This window comes from Struthio camelus, chromosome 3 (genome assembly GCF_040807025.1).
Source record: "Struthio camelus isolate bStrCam1 chromosome 3, bStrCam1.hap1, whole genome shotgun sequence".
Lineage (NCBI taxonomy): Eukaryota > Metazoa > Chordata > Aves > Struthioniformes > Struthionidae > Struthio > Struthio camelus.
In genome coordinates this window covers 114,036,738-114,052,553 of record NC_090944.1, presented here as the reverse complement: position 1 = coordinate 114,052,553, position 15,816 = coordinate 114,036,738, and positions in this window count along the sequence as shown.

Sequence of the window (15,816 nt, the reverse complement as noted above, 5' to 3'; positions counted from 1 at the left end):
CTTCAGTTCCCTGCCTCTGTCACTGTGGGTTTTGCACTCTGCCTGCTCTCGCTCAACTTGAGTAAAGTGGGAGGAAGAAAAATTTTGAAGCTGGGCTTTTTTTCTTTAATAGTTATGTCAGTTTTGTCGGACTCTTTTCTTCGTTTGCTGTTAGGTTATTTATATGACCAACACCAAGTAATCAGGGATCATAACCCCACGGTGTGCTCAACACTGCATGGCCTTTTGCTTCTCCAGCTGCCAAAGATATAAGCTGGAAGGTGCTTCAGGCAAAAGCAGGTTTTCTTGGCTGGGGTTATGGGTTGGTTCCCTGAGCCCTGTTGTGAAGCAGCCGGGAAGGTACCATGTCTGCAGGGAGGACATTACTGAAGTGCTGGTAGTTTCCCCTCACTTCCCATCTGAAAAGCAACCTGCTTCTGCAGCTGACGCAACCGGCAGAGAAATAATTCTGAAGTTTACCGCTACGAAGAGCTGCCGAAGATCTCCCCAGGGAATGAGGCTGTAGTAACATAAAGAGACAGTTCTGCAGCATACTCATTTTTCAAAAGTTACACCTCTTCGAGCTACTGGCATCAACTGTGCCACGAGATGTCCTCAGAGGTAGCCCGGCGGCGGTCTTCACTTCAGATCGATGACTTTCTCCCTTTTTGCTTCCAGCTTGTCTTCCCCTCAGAGAAGGACTTACTTGGTGCGTGCGCAGGGAGGGTGAGGGGGTGCCGACCCCCTTTAGGCAGCGCAGAGGCGTTACACCAACAGTGATCTCCGGTGGTTTGGAGTAATCACGTCACTAACACTGGTAGGGAAGGTACACGGGCAGCTACCTTATGCAGTTTTGTGGGGCGGCTGTTAATTCCCAATTCAAACATCTGATAAATCTAAATGTGCAAGAGCCTTAGAGAAGATTTATATTGGGAAAAATAGTCTATGCTTAGGGAAGCCTCTTTGCAATGGAAAATAGGCTGGCGGGCAGTCTGACGCCAAGAATAAAAATTATACCTCCCTCATATTATATTCATTTTGTCTCTTCCTGTATACAAAAGGCAGGAATAAGCAGGGAACAGTATTGCCTAACGCCCACCTGTCCTGCTGGATTAACTGGGCTTGTGTTGGCCTCCTATTGCAGCTGGTTTGTTAACTCATCTGATAGGAGAGAAGAGGAAGTAGCTGTTGGAAAGAAATCTGGAATTTAAATGGACTGGTTCGATCTGAAAGTGTCGCAAGAGGATTGGGAGGAGTCCAACCTGGAATCAAACCTGGCAAGAGGTGTGGAAGCTGCGGAAGCACACACAGAAGTGCAGCAGGGAGGGTAAAGGAGAGCCGTGACAAAGAGATCCCCTGGGAGAGCTGGTAGAGAATGAAATAAGCAGGTTCAAGTAAGCATGACTTTAGTTGGGATTTATACCTAGTCTACACCCAGATTTTATTGCCAAGGGTATGATTTTTCTGCTGATATGGGCACTATGCATAGAGCTATAAAATATTTTATGCCAGTATACCCTGCTTTGCTTTATGTAACTGGACTAAGCCATACCAGTGTAATTGCAGCTATGCCAGAAAGGCTCACTGCTCTGTGTTAGCACAATTAAAGTAGCAGAACTTATAAGCACAGATGAATCCTTGCCGACCTTGGAATCTTGTCTGGAGTCAGTCAGAGCTTCTGGTCTCGTTTGCTTTGTGTCACTTTTAAAAAATATTTTCTCTGTTACAGTTTTTATGCAGAAGTATTTCCCTATTGCAGTATAATCCTTCTCATAGTACTGTATGTACTTAACTGTGTGTGCTAGTTTTGTTCTAAAACGCTTCTTCTTCATTTGTAGGGCTGCTGAAGCTTTGAAGAGAAATCCTGGATCACTTTCTTAATGAGGTGTAGAAAGTGGACTGTGGGAATATCTGGGCTTGGCTGGATTGTAACTTCCCTAGGTCTCCTGGGAGTTTTGAATGTCCAAGGGACGCAAGAATTTGATGTCAAGAATATCCCAGAAACATGAAGTTCCTGAAGGAAATGCTAATCATCATCACATACATCCTAAAACCTAGCAGCTCCTGAGATTTCGAGCATTTACAATGTATCTCGGACTTCAGAGGAAATCTGCCTGAAGGGAGTAAGTTAGATGATTCACAATAAAGTCTATAAATATCATAAGGCAGTAAAAATATGTTCTAAAACAATTAATAACACTAAGATTAATAACTTATCTGAAGTCCTGTAACTTCAGCAGAACGAATGGGGAAAGATTCTGCCCTCCCTCTTCTCTGGAGTAAGGCAGAAGTACAGTCCTACATATCAGGGAAAAGAACAACCAAGAACTGTCATGCCCCAACCCTTGGGAAAGATAAGCTAGATCCAGAAAGTATGAGAGGCATTCATTTCTACACGCGTCAGCACGGAGAGGGGACATACTCTTCTCTGAGGCACTTGAAATATTTGATCCATTCAGGAGGAGTTCTAGCAACAATAATCAATGAGATATTAGTTAAGAGATCAGCGAAGTAATTGGGAGGGTTTTAAGTTGAGCAAAAAAACCCGGTAGGGGCTTGTGCGTGTGTATGTGCAACCATCTTCCCTTGAAGAGAATGAGAGATGGCTTTGTTCCGTGGTCCAAATCCTGCTAAAAGCGAGTGGACCTTCTCTTTGCTCTAGCGGGGAGGATCCTGCTTCTCTAAGCAAGAATCTTCGAATCCTGCCTGGGAGGTGCAGTAAGCCTTCGCACGCTCAGGGTGTGCTGAGCGCGCAGCTGGATACCTGCGAAACGCTGGGTGACCACAGACTCATTTCAATGTATTCTACAGCATTCCTCTGGGAGGAGAGGCTCTTAATAGGTCTGTTCATAATGTAAGTGTAAGCATGCACGCTTTGTTACCTGCCACTGCCAACTCACCAGGAAAGTATGCCATTCCTGCACTGACAGCTATGTAACCAGTGCTATTTAATTATCATGTGTCTGTGCTGCCAGAAACACTGGCCCTCTCTGTCCTTTGGTTTTTTACTGCTAGATATAAGCAGGAGCCCTTTGCTCCTCTAAGCTGGATGTTATTACAGCCATTATAGAGAGAGAAGTGAAGAAAAGTAAAGGCTTAAGCTCTCTGCTTAGGAAGAAAGTTTAGGAGGAACTGATTTTAATGCATATCAGAGACATACAAAGTCTGTGCTTGAAATCTTGTAGGTGATTTGAGATATCGTCACTGTAAAAAAAACCAAAGCATTTAAAGTAGCTTCTGCAAACGCTGTGCACTATAATGACTTCAGTACTCAGATTTAAACATAGGAGGTTTCTCTCAGCCTCTTCCCATGCCTGCAAACTAATGCTGTCAGCTCTGCACAGACCCACAGTGCTGCCCTTTAAGTGCTACGCAGACGTCTGCTCAGCAAACTCTGTTACAAGCTTGAGAGGTAAAAAAAAAGGAAAAAAAAACAGCAAAAGAAAGTTGAGGGATTAAGAAGGAAAAAAGAGCATGAAACCCAGCCAAGCCAAAGCCACAGGAAATGGAGTTTGAATGTAAGAGCAAGATCTAGACAGAGAGGGATTTGGCAGGAACAAAATGGTTGCAAGGACTTCAAGGAGAAATATAAGGCCCAGTCCTATAAAATTCAGACTCGTGATAAGTCTTTATCCCTGCAAATACGTCTATTTGCGAGACTCTAGTATGGTTTGTAGCTACCAGATCTTAGAAAATATTGTCTGTTAAAAAGGGTTTCCAGCTGTCTTTGGCTGGGTAGAGAGCCTCGTACGTGCACAGCTAGGTAGTGAATGATCTTTTACAAATGGGTAGGGTGTTTGTTTGGGAAGCTGTGACTGGCGGTGACAAAAGGGGTCCCTTCCACATATGCTTGCTTGCCAGCTCTTCTGTCTCCGTCAGGATACTCCATGTTATGTTGGATTCTTTCCCAGCCTCCTGTAGGTTTTGGAAATTCTCCCGCTCAGCTGCCATGCAGAAGGCTTTGAACTTAAAATGGGAACAGCCAAAACACGCCAGCGCTGGGGGGACCCTCACGAGTCTCTCTCCGTTTCTTTCCCCCCTCTTATGGCCACGGGGAAGCTGGCTGAGGTGAAACTCAGCAGTGCTGACGGTGAGGAAGAGCGAGGTTTATGGCACACAGAAGGTGGAAACTTCTGAAAATGGAGATCTGGATGTTGAATTAGAAGCTCGTGCCTGACGGGTGTTTAGGATGGAATTTAATCCCTCTGTGGAAAGGAAAAAAAATTGCCTACAGGAAGGATTTAGCTGTGCAGATTGCAATGAGGAGACACCTGTGCCAGTGCCTTGAGAGAGCTCGTGGAAAGGCTGTGGGGAAACGTACCTCAGTACTGCAGAAAAACATCCTATATGAGCAGGTGACATTAGGATTTCTCCACAAAACCCATCAAACTGGACTGCCTTCAAGGAACAGATACATTGATTAAGAAAATGGCATCTATGCATCATCTCCCCTCTGACTATAGACGCGTTTTAAGACAGAAGAAAAAAATGTCTGCAAACTACTTAGCTGATAAGCATGTGCAATTAATTTAGCTGTGGTATACGGCAAGTAAATCTTACTCTTATCTCCATATGAGCTGTGCACAGATAAATCTGGTTCCTAAAACAAACAGAACTTTGGGCAGCCACTTGGCAAGGCCCTATCCTGCTTCATCCCATTTGGAAGCTTAGTCATGGCACTTTTACGTGACGTATTTATCTGTCAATATGCCTAATGTTTGTATATAGGGTCTGAATTTAAAAGGGCAAAGAGATACCCTGAGATATGATTGGTGTTGCCCATGATATTTTTGATATGCCTAGTGCTGTGTTTACCTGAGTGCCACAGCAGTCGTTTCAGGAGATCCCCTCTTCTGCGGCTGAAGCAGCCGCAGAAAGTTGTTGGTAAGATAGAGCAAGACAACCCGCTTTCTTCACTTCCTTCCTTCACTGTTGTGTAAAGTTGTGGTCACCAGCAAAGAAGAAAAAATAGCACATATATTTTTTTTTCTTCTTTTTAAAGGCTTTGTCAAGGTTATTCCTGGATGCAGCAGAGCTGTGCTTCAGTTGCACGGCTTCTCAGCTCCCGCCGCGTGGGATATTCCAGCGGCCTCGCGGAGGGGCTGCCGGGCTGCGGCACCCGGGCAAAGCAGGAGATACAGCCAGTCCCTTCCCCACCTCTCACTGTTCTCCTCAGGATGGAGATTAGACTGACAGATTTCGGTAGCGATGTAGAAAGAATCGCATGTGTGTAGAGGGATTTCTTGCAACTTCAAAAGCGGCTGCACTATAATAAAGGGCATCTCACCAGCGAGAGACTTGAGCCACAGGGGAGATTTAGATGTCACAGCACTGAGCACTGCATTGTTGGTGGGTTTGTGGGATTTAAAACATCTAGGATAAGAGATTTGTTCCCTTACAGAGTGCATGGGGGAGAGAGAGAGATGTCTGAGTGTGCAGATGGTGTAATTTAAGAATTGTTCTTTTTACAACATTTACAGAAATACAGCGACCCATCTCTTTTCTTTTGTTCTCCAATGTATTTGAGAAATAAATTATTTCAGTCTTTTTCAAAAGGAATCTCGGTTCTCCTGGGCAGCAAAATGCCCTGCTGTTAAAATGCTAGACCTTGCACAGCGATAATGGGTGAATTTACTGACTGGAGGTACCGATGGAGTGATAGCACTTTCCCAAACTGCTTAAAAACCTCAAAAAATTGGTCTTTCACAATGTATCACATTTCCTAACACAAGGCTAGCTTACGGAAATATCCACTTATCAGTGTCTTTTCCTTCAGCAGCGTGGGAAGAAGAGTAGATTTTAGTGTAGTGAAGTGTCTGCTTGTCCTCCCTGGTAGGGAGAAGATGCACCTTGTGCTTCTTCTCTGAATACCTCAGCGAGGCAACTATACAGCATAACTTGGCCGATCCTGATGTTTTGTCCTGTTTGCATCTCCCATTGGTTCATCCATGTTCCCGAAAGCGTGTGCACATGCATGACCAGACGATGCACAGCTGAGCTGACAAAGGCAAAGCTACCCAGCATCTCTGTGGAGCTGGCCGTTCCTGCATTTCTGGAGGAGGTGCCTCACTCCATATTCTCCAGAGGAGCTAGAAAACGTGTAGGAAGTTGTTCCACCTCGCCCACCTACAGGAAGCAAGTCTGCCATAGTACAGAGATGCCAAAACAACTAGGGAACAGAATATCAAACTCAGCAAAGCAAACAAATTCAGCAGATTATTCTGGGATTTTTTTCCTCTCCTGTGCTGGTCACTTCTATTTATGTAGGTATACAGCATCCAGGAGAAAAGAAGTCACCCCTGAAGAGGTTTCTGAAAGAGAATAGTAGACCAGATAATTAACTATGTGCGGTCATTGACAGAAGTTACAACGTAGTATTCTAGCTGAGCGGTATTTATGTGTATGGACTGAGTCCTGATCATTATAATTACAAGGTTATCTTTCTGTTATACTAGACTAGGAACTGTCAGTTCGAGTCAGTTGCATTGATTATGCTTTATATAAACGCAATAATATCACTTGATACGACAGGAGGAAGAAAGATGACTTATTGCAGTGAATGATGCAACATGAATAATTTTGTGGCATTATTCGACGAGGAGACCAAATTGTTGCTGCCTCTGGACAGACGTGTTAGAAGCGCCCTTTGCTCTTCCAGCACATCCGCCCAGGAGAGAGCCACCACATCACAGGCCTGCTAACCTGTCCCTCTCCCAAAAAGGGATACTGCTCTGCTGAGGCTGAGAAATGTTAGTGGCTGTGTTCCCTAACTGTGGGGAATATCTGCTCTATAGGAGAGGGTACTGGGAAGCACTCCTGGGTGCAAAGTGGCATCCCTGCTTCTCCATGTCCTTGTGTGCTCCCACTTTCTCCTGCTCTCTGCAGGTGAGCCAGCCAGCATTGCTGCGAGCCTCACTGCTGCTTGTTCGCAGATGGCTCACACGAGAGAGTCCCGATATGAGGCTTTCTCTTAAAAACATGAGGTCATATGAGAGGTTTGAAAAGTTGCACTGGAAAAACTGTGTAATTAAGGGTTTTCTAAAAGCATGTATTATGCCCGTTTCAAACTATAAGGCTCTGTTTGGTGCTCTCAGAAGCAGCAATGGAAAGATCAGTGGTCAGGGATTTCTGAAATGATTTATTGTGTCAGTGACCACTTAGATACTTCATATCAATGGATTATTTTTTTCGGCCACAGGAAGAACATTTGTTTTTATCCAGGGCCAAAACCTGAAGTCATTATTATTTTATTACTTAGGCCAAATTCTCATAGAAGATTTCAGGGTCTGGCTAAAGCTCACTCTTTCAAATGAGAACATATTTGGAACAGAAAATAGAAGAAGAAAACGCTTTGTAAAAGTCTGAACGTCTCTTTATAAACTCATTGTACAAACACATTAAGTCCACAGTGATGCAAACAGAGAAAGTTAATTCACCGTAATTTCTATCCTTCGTCCATGCCGAGAGATGGATGTTTACTCCCCTTGAAGATAACTGTGTTTATGCGGTATGAAGATAGCCTTAGCTCCTCCCATCTCACCACTTTCAGCAGAGGTGAGCACTGCTAGCCTACTTTACAAGCTGTCTGTGATGCTTATCATCTCGATGTCTAACAAGATTTGGGTAGTCTGTAAGTAAAAACAACTATATTGACAGAGCCTTCAAAGTGCACCGTCAATGAACAAATGATGCGGTCACTGAGGGAGCCTGAGACCAAAATAAACAGCATACAGATTTCCAGTTGGCCTGAGGCCCTCCCAAAGAGATATAGAAGGAATACAGTGCAAAGCTATCGGTAGGTATCCTTAATGTGCACTGGACATGCATATTCTTGCTCAAAGCAGTTAGAGATATTGTATCAGTATAAATACTAGGTACCTGCTAATTCTGCAGGTATGTTTTAAAGTTTAACTGGATACTTTCAAAATACGTAAGTGGCTTACCTAAAATGTATTATGCTTTCATCAGTCTTTACCTAGGCTTGGCAGTTCCTTACAGCAGGAAATATCTTTGTGGTGCACGTATGGACAACAATTAAAAATTCAGTAGTGTATGTGAGGAGAACTGGAAATGGATGTCATTTGCTTAATTTTTCTGAAGCGTTTCAGAATTTGCTTCTGCAGGCTGAGACTACAGTAGCTCTACATTTGCACAGTAGCGAGCTATCAGATTTCAGAGGTCAGTTTTCAATGTTACAGTTTCCTCCTGTAAATTACACCACTTTCCATTCTGAAAACAACTTCTTCCTTTTTATCCATGTATCACAGCAGAAGAATGACATTATTCTCTGAGAGGATTATTAGCTAGAGAGTTTGAGAAATTCTGTCTTGTAGATGTGAAAAGCACCCAAATTACTCCAAAGACAGAGGAAAGCCACCTATCCACCTATCACCATACCAGCAGCCAAATCTGAGGGGTTTCTGAGTAGCACACGGCCTGGCATATAGACGTTCTACGCTGTTGTTATAAAGAATATATACATACATTCTCACCTTTCATTGCAATTAAAGTGATGAACAGCAAAGAATTTAGGAAGGAGTAACCTAAGTTTTACCGAGACCAGGCTTCTCTATAGCAAAGACAGAGAATGGGTTTTTTGAGGTATCCAAACCAGTATGAAGATGAAGCCACCTAATTCTCTTTCACCCAAACAGCTTTAAGATTATGAACTCGCTTTGTCCAACACGATCTGTTACCCAGCAATGCAGAAAGCCGTTTCACTATTTCGGTGTGTGTGTTCTCCTTAGTTAAAACCTCATGACCTCAACTGACACTCTCAGCTGTTCCACCAGAGATAAATGTGTGTAAATACTAACTTAGCTTCGACTGCAGGGCTATTCCTAGCAGACCTCAAACACTGCCGCACAGAAGTGAGGCAGATTCCTCATTCAGATAAGATGTGTATTTGTCAGGTAACTTCCCTCTCAGAACTGCACAAAGACCAGCAACTCTGGGCAACAGAGGTTTTTGCTTCTCCCTTTCCTGCGCCCCCGCGTTCAGCAAACTGTTGCTATACATGCATATAGACAGTTGATTGGCCCATAATTTACTAACGTTGCATATTTCGGGTATTTCCTATGTCTTCTATGTTTCTACGTCTTTCTATATCTTTTCCGTGTGGTCTGGGAAAGATGAGTAGCCGAGAGAGATGAATGTTCCTTTAACATATGATTGCCAGAGCGAACATACCCACACGCAGAGAGTAGTTAATGTTCTTTCACTCCCTCTTTTAAGTTGCAAAGGCAAGTGCTCAGAGCTGCTGAAACGCCAAATTTAAAAAACTGCCTACGACGCCGTAATTCTGCCCCTTCTGCGCATGTATTCGCATAGTCTCTGCTTGCTGGGTCTGGGCCAGCGCTTGAACCCGTCTGCAACTTCCAGGTGCGTGAAACAGAGTTTTCCTGTTTGAGGCAGAGGGGCGTTTTGACGGTTTCCTGCTTTCCGAAAGGGAACGTGCTGCGTGCTGCCGGGGCTGCACAGCCCCTGGGTGCCAGTGCTCACCCCCCCCCCCCCCCCCAGCTCTGCTTTGGCCGGCAGAGCGGTGGCTGAAGTAAGCAGTAGATTTACGGAGGCAGACGAGTCAGCCAAGTCCAGGGGCTGGACGCTTTGGTTAGACCTGTGCCACCACGAAGGGGCAGCTTCCCTGCAGGTCCCGAGCATGCTGCGCTCTGCTTTCGCCCACGCTGCTGCCCAAAGACGGGCCACGCGCGGCGGGTGCGAGCGTGCCTGGCCGGGAGCGAACGTGCCGGGCGTGCGCGAGCGCTCGCTGTACTTCAGGTATTTTTGCAAGCTTGCAAGAGAGGCAGCAAGTGAACGTGGTTTCCAGGGCAGCTTGGAGGTCACCCGTAACAGGTCACCCTTAACAAACAGCGTTGACGTGGAGCTGGAAGGGCCGCGGGTGAATGAAACTTAGCTCGCTCCTCTTTGAGCAGCGGAATTTATTCCCGGCTCTGACCTCGCGCAAACCCCCGTTGCCGTATTTACGGAACGGGAAGACTGACCGTCGCCGGCTGCCCGCAGGGCGGGCACGGCGCCCCGGCCCCCAGCGGCGTCCCCCGGCCCCGCTCGCGCCCCCGTCAGCCCACGGGCGGGTGGTAGCGATGTCCCCCGCGCTCCCACCTGCCCCCAGGCAGATGGGAGGCTGCAGCGCCGGTCCGGCTAGGGGCCAGCCAGGCCTTCCTCGCCCTCACGCTTCAAGGAAATACCCACCGCCCCGGGACGTGTTTTGGTGAGGAGAGAGCCTCTGCTCTCTCTGCTGGCTTCCCAAGAGGCCAGGAGGAAGTGGTGGGGAGGTGGGGGGCTTCTGGGTGGAGAAAACCTTCCCCTCAGCTCCCCTGCCGTCCTCTGCTCGCTGGGGCGGCTGAGCTCCTCGTGCGCGCGCCGGCCGCCCTCGCGCTGCCTGCCCTCGTCGCTCGCGTCCCTTCCTCCCGGGAAGGAGCTCCCCTCGGGCGCGGGCGGCAAGCGTCCTGCTGAGGAAAGACGGCCACCCGTGCGAGCGGCGCTGTGCTGTCTTCCTCCCTGTCTCACTTGAAAACGCCAATGCCTAATCATAAAGAAAAAAAGAAAGACAAGCACAGACAGGAGGTACAAGAGCAGGGGAAGGAGCCTTTGCGCCCTGTCTGCTTTGCGTTGTGGTGTCCTGGAGCCCGAGTGACGCCGGCGCTAGGGGTTACTGCCCAGGGAAGAGGCGCTGTCACGGGCCAGGGCTGCGCTCAGCTGCCACCCGCCTCAGCTCCCTCACGCGCCTCTGTGCGGTTTTTGCGAAGTGAGTCCCCGCTTTTCCAAGCTGCTGCGCCGCGGGAAGGAAACGTCCTGTTTGGCTCAGCACGTGGCTTCCCGTAATAGTCCCGAGGGTAAAAGCAAGACAGGAGAAGGTTGCACGGCTCGCGGGCACAGCAGCCCCACGGCAGCGCCGGGCGGGAAACGGGCCGGCGAGCGAGCGGGGCTCCCGGCAAGGAAAGCGCTTTCCGAGAGCCAAGCCGGTGGGCGCGCTCTCCCCGCTCCTGGGAAACCTGCTGCCGCAGAGGGGCCGAGGACGAGACCCGCCGGGGCGGGAGCCCCCCGCCAGCATGGCACCAGGCCCTGGGGGCCAGCTGGGCTCCTCGTCGGCGCCCGGCCTGGCGCCGCCGGAGGCGAGAGCACCGTCTAAGCGCCGCGCTCTGCCCCGGGGCGCTTGGCGGCAGCGCCCCAAGAGCGAGAGAACTTTCTTAGTGACTCTGCTCGTTTGGACCTGATGACTTTTTCCGGGTAGCTGCAGCAACCCTGAATCACACGTTCGCCATGCAGCCACCACGCTGCAAAACAGACTCCTTTTTACTGTCCTAAGAGGTTGCTTGGATGAAGTACCACTTGAAGGCTCTGCTGCAGTGATCCTTCCCCGGGTTTGCCCTCACCTCTCCGGCAGCGAGGCGGCAGGACGGGTGGGGGTTCCCCAGTGAGCGAGCCTTTCTTGGCATCCCCAGCTCTGAGCCAGGAAGCTTGTGGCTACATTAACTCTTTGGCTTTGGGGGATATATATATCCTCTCTCCTCTTTCCACCCGGGACCCTGGCCTGGTAATGCGCATCTCCAGAGGCAGCATGGCCTTCTGCCGGGTGATTTTAAAGCATTTTGCAAGGGTCAGATTCCACCAGCATGAGGCTAAATAGAGAGGTATGGCCTCACAAGCACAAAAACGTGAAACGACCCGCCGAGGACCATGCTACGTCCGCCCTGCCGGCAGGAAGAGTGCTCAGCGGCCTTCAGGTCTCGTCCTGCAGACGCCGGCAGGTAGGCGAGCAGCCTGCTGCCCTTGCCCCTCGGGGTGTGCCTGCTGTGAACCAGCACAGAGAGCTTGATCTGGTTTATCTCGTGACTCATCCGCAGGCTTGCTAAGCAGAAAACATATCTGTGGTTAAGTCTGAACAACGACTGCAGCTTCCTGCTGTAAGTGATAGAGAGAGGAATGTAATAGGCTACTGAAAAATCGCAAACACAGCAGAGGAAAATCTTTTGTGTATTACGGCCAAGGGAGCGCACCTTTTTCTTTTTTCCGTGGCTGCTCCGGCCTTTCTGCTTCAAAGCGGGGCCGTGTGCACGCTGCACTTCCCACTTGACTGCTTGCGTCGCGATTCTGTCAAAGCTGCACAGGGAACGCAGAACTGCAGCTGAGGAGAGATACAGCCGAAAAAGATTGAACCGCTCCTTTTGTTTGCGCTGTTTATCTTTTCCCCTGCCAGTGCACTTCCCCACCTTCTTCCTCCGGTGCACTTCAGAACAAGTAAGCCTTTTGAAATGATTCTCCTAGCACACAGAGAAACCACCTCAGGCAGTCATCAAAAAGCCAGGCTCAATTTAAGTGAGGCATGCTGGCAAGAAAGAACAAAGGTGAAGCTTTTTGCCTCGAAAAAGCGTCAATCCGGCTGTTGCAGTCATCTGCTGCAAAGGTGATTTTATTTAGAAGCAGCACATACGGTCATGCGAAGTACCACAGAAGACATTCAAGCTCTACTGGCAGCAGATCCCTTTCCTGTTAGTAATGCGGTACAAAAGGTCTGAGATTTAAAGCAGTCAAGAAAAAGAGAAGAAAATTAATCTGCTGCTTTTTCGCCTCTCCACTGGGTTCGCGCAGCACTGTCTTCATCGCTCCTTTCGGCGTTAGTTCCCCTCTCCGTAACGTGGGACTTCTCCTTCCCCTGTGCTCTGCCTCTTTGCAATGCTTTCGTAAGAAGTGCTGTAGCTCTGTCATATTCAAAGACGGATATTGATTGAAGAGGTATAAAAAATACAGTGGTACTTACAGTTCAGTTGGAAAAAATGCTTCTGAGGTATCATTATTTTGCTGTGATGGGATGCTGCAGAGACTTACGTATTAATGTTTGATTTGCCACAGCATGCCTCCAGTGATGGAAAATGAGCAAAGCACAAGTGCGTCAACACAGGGCACCGAGAGAGCAGCGAATATTTTCATGCACTGTTCTCTCTGATGTTTAGATAAATCAGTGAGTTCTGCCTTTAAAATAATACAGAAGAATATCAGAGGCTTCAATATGAAGATACTAGCCTTTTCTTTCCTGGGGCTGAACTGAATTGTGATTCGTATTCTCATTAACTCACCCTTCATAGTTTCCTTCACTGAAAAAATTTTCCAATTTGATGACGATGATGCCCGAGTCGGAGGTCTAGCCAGGAAAACAGGTGACAGCAGCGGAAACTCGGTTTCAATTACACTGGGAACTGCCATCAGGTGGTACTTGGGCTGGTACTTACAAAAACCTACAGGGAGATGACAGTTCTATTTGCTAAACCTGCTTGGAAATAAGAGTATGTAAAATAAACAGCTTTGGTCATGCTGGCTTTGGATAGGAATGCTTCCCTTTTCGACAGTTACTCAAATGCCAGCCTATTTTTAGCATTCCAAATATTTTTACAGCACAGTTTTGGTATGTGTTTTGACACCGCAATTTGGAAGGACTATGTTCAAGTTTTGCTTTTACTTTTTAAAGTGAAACCGGAGACATAATGCAACTCTCTCTTCAGCCTGGCGATAGGTGAGATTTGCCTTGTAGGGAAACAGGGAGCAAAAAGCAATTAGAACGTAAAACTTGTAACACAGTGGGCCAGACCTTCAGTTAGTGCAAACCAGCAGAGCTCCAGAGTCGGCAGAGGTTTGCTGGTGCACAGCTGCCGGAGCCTGGCCTTCGTCCATGTAATTCACATCAGGCATGGGTTGCAGCTCCCCAAACCGCCTCATTTTCTTCTCCTCAATAGAAAGTCTCCCCTGGCTGCCTTGGGAGACTTGGTGGATGTATCTTGCAAACCTAGCGCTCACCCACCAGTGAGCGCTTTCCCATTGTGCGTGACTTTGTCCTTAGCAGGTCACCTTGACCTGAAAAATGCCCCTTCCTTGCCTTCTCTGCGGGATGCCGCAGGGCCACTTCCAGATTTTGGCCAGCTACAACTACTCCTTCTCTAGCCTGTGGCTTACGCCTTACTGAGGAAATGTTTGTCAGTGTCAAAGGCTGTTGAAAGACTAACTCTTGCTTTCAAATATCAGGTCAGCACCTGCCTGGCAGTCCAGGGGGTGAGGGCTCGTGCCCACATTGCAGCGGGTGATGCCCCTCTGCTCTACTCAGTGGTAACGCCACCTTTTTTCTTGGTTTTGTTTCTCTTTCATCACCAGGAGACAAGCTGAAACAAAGGCAATTTGGGTTATGCGGCGTCAGTTGGCTGCTGATCGGTCGCAAAGGATGTGTGTGCCTTGGTTGCTGTCAGCTAATATTACAGGACCGTTTGTGGTGGTTTATTTACGCTGTTTTGCAGTGCGCAACTCAGGAAAGGAGACTGTGTACCAGGGTCACCAAGTTTGGCAAACCACAGTGATTTGATGCTAACTCTTACACCTGGTCACTGTGAGACCAAATTACGCTCTCTGCGATAGCTGTGGCTGGCAGCACCTGAGGGTTGCTGAGCAATAAAAAAGCTGGGAGATGTCATAGCAAAAAGGGGATTTTCTACAAAGCACAAATCATTACCAGTGTTATAGCATATCCAGTGAACAGACTTGAAGCAAAGTTAAAATACCGCTATACAGCTGGAGGTGTCACAGAAACCACTGTGTGCTCTAGCTTCGTATAATTAAATAGCTGTGTTATTCCAACCCAGAGGTGGTTAATCCTCAGCAGTAGATGAGCCTCTTTATTTATGTAATAGGCAAAAGCAGGCTGCAAAGGGCTTTGCTTAGATGAAGAGATCATATTGTCAACAAGAATAATACGTGATTACTAAGAGACGGAGTCCTGGCCAGGAACAACACATCTTCAAGTTTATACCCTCATGATAAGAAGGATAAAATATTGATAATCCAGTTTTTAGGAAGAGCAAGTGGAAAAACAGCCTGTGAGCAGGTGAGGCTGCATTCTGCTGCGTGTGCTCGGTGAAAGGATGTATTATCACTGTCCGCAGCGCTTCGTCGTTGAGTGGAATACGCTAAAGTGGCCAGGAAAGCGGCAGGCCCTGCGCTGAACGGGTTGAAAGGTTGTGGGAACATGTGCTGGCACAGCCACGCGTTGTGCTGAGACACACAACCGAGGGGAAGGGCAGGGACCGTTTCGGCTGGCCCAGGCAAAAGGGAACGTCCTCGTGTTTCCATATAAACCGTCTTCTCTCTTCCTCTCTTTCATTCAGCATCATTTGGCTTCCTGGAGCAGAAACAATTTCCATTCCCCATTTAGGGTAACACTTTTGTAACGTATGTAATGTGGAAATTCCTCAGCTGCCAGTCCTTGGTCCTGCTCAAACACCGGGAAAAAGCTTTAGTATATTACACAATAAAGTATTAGTAAACACAGGTGACTGGAAGGTAGCAGGAACTTTGGTCAGCTGAAAAATAAACCAATATAGTATTACGACATGACAACAAATCAACCAAGCACTGAACCTGCCCGTGGCTCTCGATAAAATCACCACTGCAAGCGAAATGGAGAGGACTCCTGTCCTGTCTCATATCCCAAGGAAATGAGGATAAGGAGCCACTCGGTCGGCTACTTGTGATATATATTAAAACAAGCTGCATAAAAACCAGTCATTGTGCCACAGTTGATATCAAGTTAGCCGCCTTGCTGCCAGACCGGCCAAGGCATGAATACTAACGCTGCCCTCAGCTGCCGTAGAAATTGTCTCTTTGCATAAGAGCAACGAAGGACTTGCGTCCTTAGCTCCCTCTTGCTGGGACTAAGCAGGGAGTTACAGCTCCACCTGCGATCGAGTAAGCTCCGCTTAGCAGCATTAAGCTCACAGTACTATTTTTAAAACTCACCCTTCTCTGCCTCCCAGGGAAAAAAAATTGAGGAGGAGGCGG